Below are 9,448 nucleotides of genomic sequence, written 5' to 3' on the forward strand. Positions count from 1 at the left end.
CCGTCATGCACGTTGACCACCCTCTGGATTGTTCGACATGTGGGCCAACTTCCAAGGATAATGGGAGAGTTAGGATATGCATGCTGAATTTGTCGGTGAGCATGTGTTGCAGGTTGCTAGGTTGGTGCCTATGCCCGGCCGCCAGGTCGCACCTGGGCCAGGCTGCTAGGTTGGTGCCTGGGCCAAGCCACCAGGCTGCTAGCTCGTGCTTGTGCCAGGCTACTAGCTCGTTTATTTTCCAGGCTGCCAGCTCGTGCTTGTGCTAGGCTGCCAACTCGTGCCAGGGCCAGGCCGCCTCTTCGCGGCAGGGCTAGGTCGCACTAGGACCAGGCCGCCAGCTCGCGCCTGTGCCAGGTTGCCAGCTCATGCCTGTGCCAGGCTGCCAGCTCGCACCAGGGCCAGGCCGCCCAGTTGCGCCTGTGCCAGGCTACCAGCTCGTGCCTGTGCCAGGCTGCCAACTCGTGCCAGGGCCAAGCCACCAGGTTGCACCTGTGCCAGGTTGCCAGCTCGTGCCTATGCCAAGCTGCGCCCGGGCTGCCAGGTGGGACACTATCAACTTGACTAAGACAAATTATTTCCAAAGCAGTTCCAGGTATCACCTAATTGTTATTAAGTGCCAAATCCACCCTCATCACTTCCAATATAGCTTTGTAATCAATGCCAAATTTACTATTAAGTCTCTTAATCCCCAAACCACTTCGTAGTAAACAAGCTTGAGTCCTTGATAGTAATTAAGGATGCAACATCCTCTCTATTACCATATAAAAATAATGTATACATGATATTGTCAATAGACTACAAAACATTATTAGGTAAAATAAAATTCGATATCAGATATTGATGCTTTAATTGCACTCACTACTGAATTAATTAAAGTAAGGCAACTGGTTTGTGAAAGTAATATTGACTTCTAACTTCCAACTTCCCAACCGTCAACAGATCCTTTTTGTGACGATGGAAAATGTTTTACACCTTCGACCTTTTTACAAATATGAAGGGCACCCAGATAATGTTCATCCTCTTTCATCAATTCCACACCCATTTATGGTGAGAGCATCCGACAAAGTCTTGGAGATTCTTGCTAAAATAGATGGGAAGTTTATCGAAGTTCACACTACCAAAAAAAAAAAATGTAAACGTCACTAAAAGTGGGGAAAATGTTGCAAAAATGTTTTTGCGACGCTTGTTTCACTTTTGATGATGTTTTGCAAATGTCAGTCATAAAAGGAGGAATTCAGGACAATTCTAAGGCTTTTGGTGACATTTATTAAACGCCACTAAAGATAATTTTTTTGGCAATAGTTTCCTAAGGTCACAAAAGAACCACTTTTGGTTGTGTCACAAGAAAACACCTTTCGCGACGTTTAAGAAATATCGTCAAAAACCCCTTTTAACTGTCTTTAAAAGTGAGTTACAAATGCCAACAAAGATAATGTTAACTTCAAAACTCGGGTTTTGTCAGCAGTCTACAACCACCAACATAGATTGATGTTGAAAAATCAACATCAATTGAAAAATTATACTTTAAAAATTGAGATTCTACACTGATATATCACATGAAATGATAAAATACATTATTTTTAATATAAAAAGGATCCAATTGACAATCGTTTCGTGAAACATGAATACCAAGTAACATTTACAAAACAAAAAGTAAAAACAGATATTATAGTATATGGAGAAAGGGGTTTCAACTTTCAATCCTATTTGTGACAACACATATTAATTGAATCATAGTAGTTTTCCATAAGAGTAAAATCCTTTAAGTGCAACCGTGGTTGCTGCTTGGGTTTAACAACTTCATTATTTTCCATTAGATATCCAAAGCAAGCCAAATTAAAAGGTGTTTGTGTTCCAACCACTTTGGATGACCCATAATCAAAGCTCCCGAGACTTCTCTTTCTCAATTTCTCCATTGATTCAAAAGTGATTCTCAACAAACCATGGTTACTACTTGAGTTTTCAAACTAAAAGGTTTGGATGACCCATAAATAAAGCCTTTGAGCCTTCTTTTCTCAATGTATTACTTGATCTAGAGGTGATACTCAACCCATTCTCAATGCAAAAAAGTAAAAATGCCCAAAATTAATCAATTTTTTTTTTCATTTAAAGCATTAGAATAACTAAACAAAAATAATAAATCACATGAATCATACATTCTAATAAGAAAACACCACCACTTTAGCCAAGTTAATAATGCCATCAAAAGAAGCATTACAATGTCAATTAATTAATCAGTTAAGGCCTATTAATTAAAAAGTTTTCCCAGTTTATAAAAATGGGTGTTATGTTTCTCTAATGATATTAGGCTAAAATCTTATTAAAAATTTTTAACCAATTTCCAATATAATATTTAAAATGGGTTTTATGCTCATTTATCTGTGAGAATATCATGCAAATGCAATTATTGAAGATGACAAAAAAATTTCCTTTTTTTTTTGGGGGGGGGGTCGGGGTTCCATTAATTACCATTAATATAATCTTCAGAACCAAAGTCATCCAATCTTATGGCAATGCTCTTGAGGATCTCTAAAATCTTCAAAAGACAAACATAAAAGCAATATATATTATGCACGAACAAGCATAATTATTACCAGCAAGCTACCTAAAACAAATAAGGAAGTAGGCTTTATGTGCCATCACATCTTTACATTTATCTTATGCAAGTAAAAGCTGAATTACCATTTGGAATGCCAAAGAGAAAAGAAATTACTTGGAAAAAAAAGTTGGGAGAAATTTAAGATTCAACAATTGTTATAAACCACAAGAGAAGTTTGTTAATGAGACAGTTGTACAAAAGAGCAAATAATAATCCTCCACCACCAATACCACTAAGTTAAACTATACAAAATATTGAGTTCTCAATATAATTCATAGTAAACTCTTCATTTTAGTAGTTATCTTGAAGAAACTAGGGTTTATGAAATTTAAAATAAATAGAATTAAAAAGAAGCATGAGAATGCAGGTTTGAGCCTATGAGAAGCCACTTTGTGTAAAAAGTTCCAGAGGTTAGGGTTGTATCCAGTTCACCCCTCCTAAGTCTCTAATTAGGTTGCTAAAATTCAAGAAATAGCTAATTTCATGATAAGTGGGTCTACCTGAGTCTCTAATTAGGTGGTCTATGAGTCATTAAATCCACTTTTGCAAATAATTGGACAAGGCAATGAGATTCATCATGGGATTTTGTTATCTCTCTCAGTAGAAATAGATGAAAAGAAAAGAAGGAAAGAAGGTATCAAAATAGAAAAACTATTGAAGAGTTTCTTGAGTAAATGAAAATCGAACACATTGGGCTAGTTGGTTCACTTTGAGTTATCAGAATTGTTGAACAAACTAAAGAATTGCAAAATAGTTGTAGAGAAGTATATAATGCATTAATTGTTCTCAGTTTTGATGAAATTAATTCAAATAGAATACTCAACTATTGCAGAACTAGAAGAAAAGGTATTATAACATAGACATCTCTGTTTTCCATTTTCAACTTCTTTTTTTTTTTTTTTTTTTCCCTTTGTAGGAGTACTTTCAGAAGGGTAGGTAGATCTGAAGCCAAAACTTCTTAAGTTCTTCTTAGCTCACAAGACAACTTCTATTCGTTATAACCATCGCAGGTTATATCCCCATTGCTTTTCTCCTTCATCTTCCTTGAAATTAATTTTCAAGGAGAGTGATTTGGGAACATTCCATTCATAAAGGAGCATTGCTTGTAATATTTAATAAAAAATTATATAATGAAACTTCTCTGAGACATTTAAGCATATGAGAATCGGAAATAAGCACCTCTATCCCGACAACATACATTTTATCATCCATTAACTCAATGTGGACATGATTTACCACCTTGTCCAACAGAAGAAAAGAAACTTTGCATCAAAGAAGTAATAGGTCATTGATAAGGAGATTGACAAGCTCCTGAAAGCTAGATTTATCCAAGAAGTGGACTACCTTAAGTGGCTCACCAATGTGGTGAATGTGAAGAAGGTGAATGAGAAGTGACGTATCTATATTAACTTCACCAACCTCAATAAAACCTACCTAAAGACGATGTTCATCACCTCATGAGGTCTATATTTTTATTGGGTAATGCCCTTTGGAATGAAGAATGGCAACGTCACGCATTAGTGGCTTATCAATAGGATCCTCAAAGACCAGATTGGTTGGAACCTAGAGGTGTACGTTGATGGCATGTTGGTGAAAAGCGTCGAGGTTGACCAACCCCTTGTTGACCTAGAAGAAATCTTCAGCATCCTTAGGGATTACAAAACAAAGCTTCGTCCAAGTAAATGTGTTTTTGGTGTCTGCTTGGGCAATTTCCTCAGGTTCATGGTAGAGAGAGGCATTGAAGCAAATTCTATGAAGTTAAATATCATCCTTGACATGCCCTTGCTTCAGTTGAAAAGAAGTACAATTCTTGATAGGTCGAGTTTCAAACCCTCAAGAAATTCATGTCTAGGTTGGCTGAGAAGTGCTTGCCATTTTTCAAAACATTGAAGATAGATCAAGGGTTTCAATGAACTGATGAATGCAAATAGGCTTTCTATCAACTTAAGAAGTATTTATGCTTGTTGCCCTTACTCACTAAGTGTCACCCTTTGGATGAGCTCATCCTTTATCTATTAGTTGGGCATGAAGTGTTAATAGTGGTCCTCATCAAAGAAGAAGATAAAAAACAAAGAGATGAGGTATCCAAACATTAACAAGATTGCATTAGCCCTGGTCTGCTTGGCAAGGCTGCTCGTATCCTACTTTCAATCCCACACCATGGCAACATTAACCGACCAACCTCTTTGGTAGATCCTGCAAAATCTAGGGATGTCAGGTCACCTGGTCAAGTGGACTATAGAACTTGTGGACTTTGACATTTAGTATAAGCCTTGGCTAGTAATCAAACCTCAGGTGCTAGTAGATTTCATAGCATAGTGCACATTCTCTAGTTAGACCAAGCTGACCACATGAAACTGACAACCTCACCTTCCTGGATGTTGCATGTTGATGGGTTACCGAAGTAGAACGGAAGTAGTGCTGACCTCTTTCTACTTGATCATGATAACATCACTTTGGAGTACGCCCTACGATTTGGATTCAAAGCCTTCAACAATGATACAATATGAAACACTAATCACAAGGGTTGGATTGGCAAAGGGGCTTAGTGTATATAGGTTGGAGGTTTCTATTAACACTCTAACTAGTTGTGAATCAAGTCAATGAAGAGTACGAGGCTTGAGAGTTGGCTATGACAAGGTACTATAAAAGGTCTAAGGACTTATTAGCGAACTGAGTAGTAGGACTAGAAATGGGGTGGGGCAGAGATGGGGAGCCACTCCGCATCCCCATCCCCATCGACAGGGACAAGGCTATCTCTATCCCCGTGGGGATCCCCACTTCCTGTCAGTTCTTTATAATGCCATATTATTTTTATTTATGATATTTATTTCATTCCTATAAAAAATTAAAGAAAAAATAGTTACAATTTACAATCCTATTATAATAAATCTAAATACTTTTCATACTTTTTGAACCATACTTTTAAAGGCATTAATACAAATTCATTAACTAATTCATAAGAAAAATACAAATATTCAACATAAATTCCAAGTAACAAACACAATAACTAATTAATCCCTGAAGAATTAATTAAAAAATAAACACATTTAGTTTCAAGTCTTAAAGAAACATAAGAGCATAACAATCTAATTTATATTCCATAAAAAGAAAACTAGCAAAATCAAAGTGAGCTCTAATTCTCAGTAACATCTCCAATGCATTAATCTTCCTTTCTTCTAAAACCATCCTTCTATTCAAGAATCATTGTCACATTATGATTTTGTGATCTCAATACTATAAAACCATAGTGTAAATTTTATTTAGTTATCATTAATTAAATTTAGCATACTTAAAGAGAGGAGACAAAAAAAGAATTAAGATAGCATAGAAAACACGTAAAATTTGAACAACCTCATCTACAATTATATCTTTAATAAAAGTACAACATCTTGAATGAGTGGTGAAACAAGAATCTAATAAAAAAAAAACAATTCAAGTTAATTAACTATGCATTCCATAATTATATAAATTTCCTAAGTAGTCTACTACAATATTAATCTGTGCACAAAACAATCAGTTTTGTGCACAGATTAATGCCTCCAATGTATCTAGATGAGGCCTACCATTACATGGGCTAACAAATCTCCTAGTAGTAAGTTGGTCTTGAATCCATAGTGGATATAGGATAGCCAAGACATCTCTAGTAATCAATTGCAAAGTAGGATGATGAATCCTTTCTATCTTGCACCACTCCATTGTATTAAAATCAACCGTTCTAGGTATAGCATGTTCCTCTAAATAATAATTGAACTTGGACTTGACACATGCAATAGTATTCTTTAAAGCCACATACAAATCATAATTACACATGATCTAACTCTTCAAAACCAATAATCCTTAACAGAGAAGAAATTGTAGCCATTGAAAATTCAAACTCATAGCTACCATGGCTAGACTTTGATTGATGCTAATTGAGTTAACACAAATTTTTTGGACCTTTTCTAACTTCATCCAAATATGAATCATGTTCGTAGATAAATTTATAGTAATACTCCAACAATGTCAATTTGTATTTAGGATCTAAAATAGTAGTTACAACCATAATACCCTTTAGGCCATGTTGGGAGCGCTTACGTTAAAAATAAGTGCTTATTTGAATAAGCACTTATTTGCATTTGGCACCCAACTTTTTCAAGTGCTTATTTAAAAAATAAGTACTTATTCATATTGAGCGTTTGGTAGTTTTCTTCTTCAAAAAGCACTTAAATAAGCATTTGTGATTATTTTGTCCTTCATTTTCTTTCAAATTTTCAAAATATACCTTTATGAAAGTACTTTTATAAAAAACTTTTACGAAAGTACTTTTATGAAAGCACTATTGTAAAGTACTTTTTTTAATGCTTTTATAAAAGTAATTTTATGAAAGCACTTTTATGAAATTACTTTTATGAAAGCACTTTAATAAAAGCACTTTTACGAAAGTACTTTTATAAAATTCAATTAGGGATAATTTTATAAGTGCTATTTTAAAATTCAACTAGGAACACTTTTGGAAGAAAAACATTGATAAGTGCTTATTGTATAAGCATTTAAAAAAACCCTAGAAATTTAGGCTTAAAAATAAGCCCTTATTTTTAAAATAAGCGCTTATATTGGGCTTATTTCCCAAACACCAATATGTGCTTAATGGTGTGGTCCCAGCTTGAATAAGCACTTCAGATAAGCACTCCTAAACATGGCCTAAATCCCATACCAATACTTTTCAAATTTGGTTATCATTTTTTATGACTTTGATTCTATGACATTAATGCCCACAACTAAGCCACCACCTCAAATCTAACTTAATAAAACAAATCTTAGGTAAATAAAGATTAGTTGTAGGATATTTGGTCCCAGAGGTCAGTCACGTTAAAAAACAACTTTAACCTTTTACAAATTTCTTTTGCCTTTTCCCAGTCCTTCTCAAGTGACATACATTTGTATAATGGCCCCCATTTCTTTAAATGAGAAAAAACATCCTCATAACCTATAGCAACATGAAACATTAAATAAGTGGAATTCCATATTGTCTTATAATTAAGAATCAACTTCTTTGTGAGTAATGAGTATGATTTTCAATTGATGGGCCATCGCATTAAACTCTTGATCTTCTCTTTTAGTTGTTGCTAACCAAAAAGTGACATTATCACATATCCTTTCTATACCCTCATCAGTCACCTCCAAACCATCATTTACGATCAAATTTAAAATGTGAACACAACACCACATATGAAATAATTTTCATCCAACCATAATGAATCACTAGAAAGTTTTTCTAATAAGACATACACCATTGCAAGATCAATAGAATGATTATCTAGTGGATGACTTTCTATCAATGTTCTAATCCATCAAAGTAACAAATAAATTCTTACAAAGTATTTCAGAAGTATGTGGACAAGACACATATAGAAACCTAAACAAAACATTTTAAATAATCACAATAATTTACAAAGAAACTAGCTTAAAACAAAACAAATTGTTAGTAGTAAATTTCTAAAGGGAAATTAAAAAAATAAACTAACAATGTAAATATAACCTCATAAAAAATCTTTAATTCATAGTACATGTTATCTCATGATCCAACTTTGCAACACTCAAGACCTATCAATAAAATGTTTCATGATAGCCATGAATTCCCTTTCTTGATTGTTAGAAGTCCACATGTCAATTGTGATGGTAATTCTACCCTTATTCTTTTCCAACAATTTCATGGTTTTGAATTTTTGATAACCATAAATGCCCAAGATATCCTTTTTAATTGTATTTTGAGAAACCACCTTAAACAACGGTTATAAAAAACTAGTGAATTTTTAAAGCCCATAATGTTCCATCATTGGTTTCTTTTGCAACTTTCCCATCATCGGTACTCTTAGATTTCAAAAATGATTGTTTATATCCTATCATAGCATGAAAAGAAGAAAGAAAAAAGGAAGAAAGAGGAGGGAGAAAAGTAGAGAGAGGTCTTGTACAAAAGAAAGCAAAAGGAAGGAGAAAATGGGTCTTAAGGAAGAAGATACAAACCAACTTCTTCACCCCCATTGACCTGAACTGATATTTATTGTTTTAGTAATTATAAAATTACAAAAATGTTCTTATTAAGTAATCCATTCTAATTTGATGGAGCATACATTCCAACACTCCCTCTCAAGCTGGAGCATATATTATAAAGTTCCAACTTGTTACAAATATAATCCATTCTAATTTGATGCAAGCTCTTGGTAAATAAATCTGCTAGTTGATCTTCCGACTTAACATAAGGAGTAATAGTCTCACCATTTGTTACATTTTCTTTCATGAAGTGACAATCAACTTCTATATGCTTGGTCATTTCATGAAAGGCTATATTGAAAGCAATACGGATAGCAACTTGATTATTACAAAACATCTTAACATGTTCTCCTATAGGAATGCCTATCTCTTGGAGTAGATGCTTTAGTTACATCAACTCACAAGTGGTATGAGCCATTGCTCTGTACTCAACCTCAACACTACTTTTGGTAACTACATTCTGCTTTTCTTTTCCAAGTAATGGGATTGCCACATGAAAAGGTACAGTACTCTATAGTGGACCTCCTATCCATTATGGAACTTGCCTAGTCTACATCAGAATATCCTTCTAAGGTTAGCTCATATCTCAACACTCTTACAACACTTTCATAGTGGGTGATTGCGGGATTCTGCATGAATTTACTCAAAACTCCAATACTAAAGGAAATATTAGGATGAGTGGTTGTAAGATAGATCAATGTTCCAACTAATCTTTTGTACTTTCTAGGATCGTTGAATGTCTCACTCTAACTATTAATTATTTTCACATTAGGATCCATAGAGTCTTAACCAAGGTTTATAGTATCAAAAATGCAA

Source organism: Nelumbo lutea, chromosome 3 (assembly GCF_056320005.1).
Source record: "Nelumbo lutea isolate HS-2025 chromosome 3, American lotus-T2T, whole genome shotgun sequence".
NCBI lineage: Eukaryota > Viridiplantae > Streptophyta > Magnoliopsida > Proteales > Nelumbonaceae > Nelumbo > Nelumbo lutea.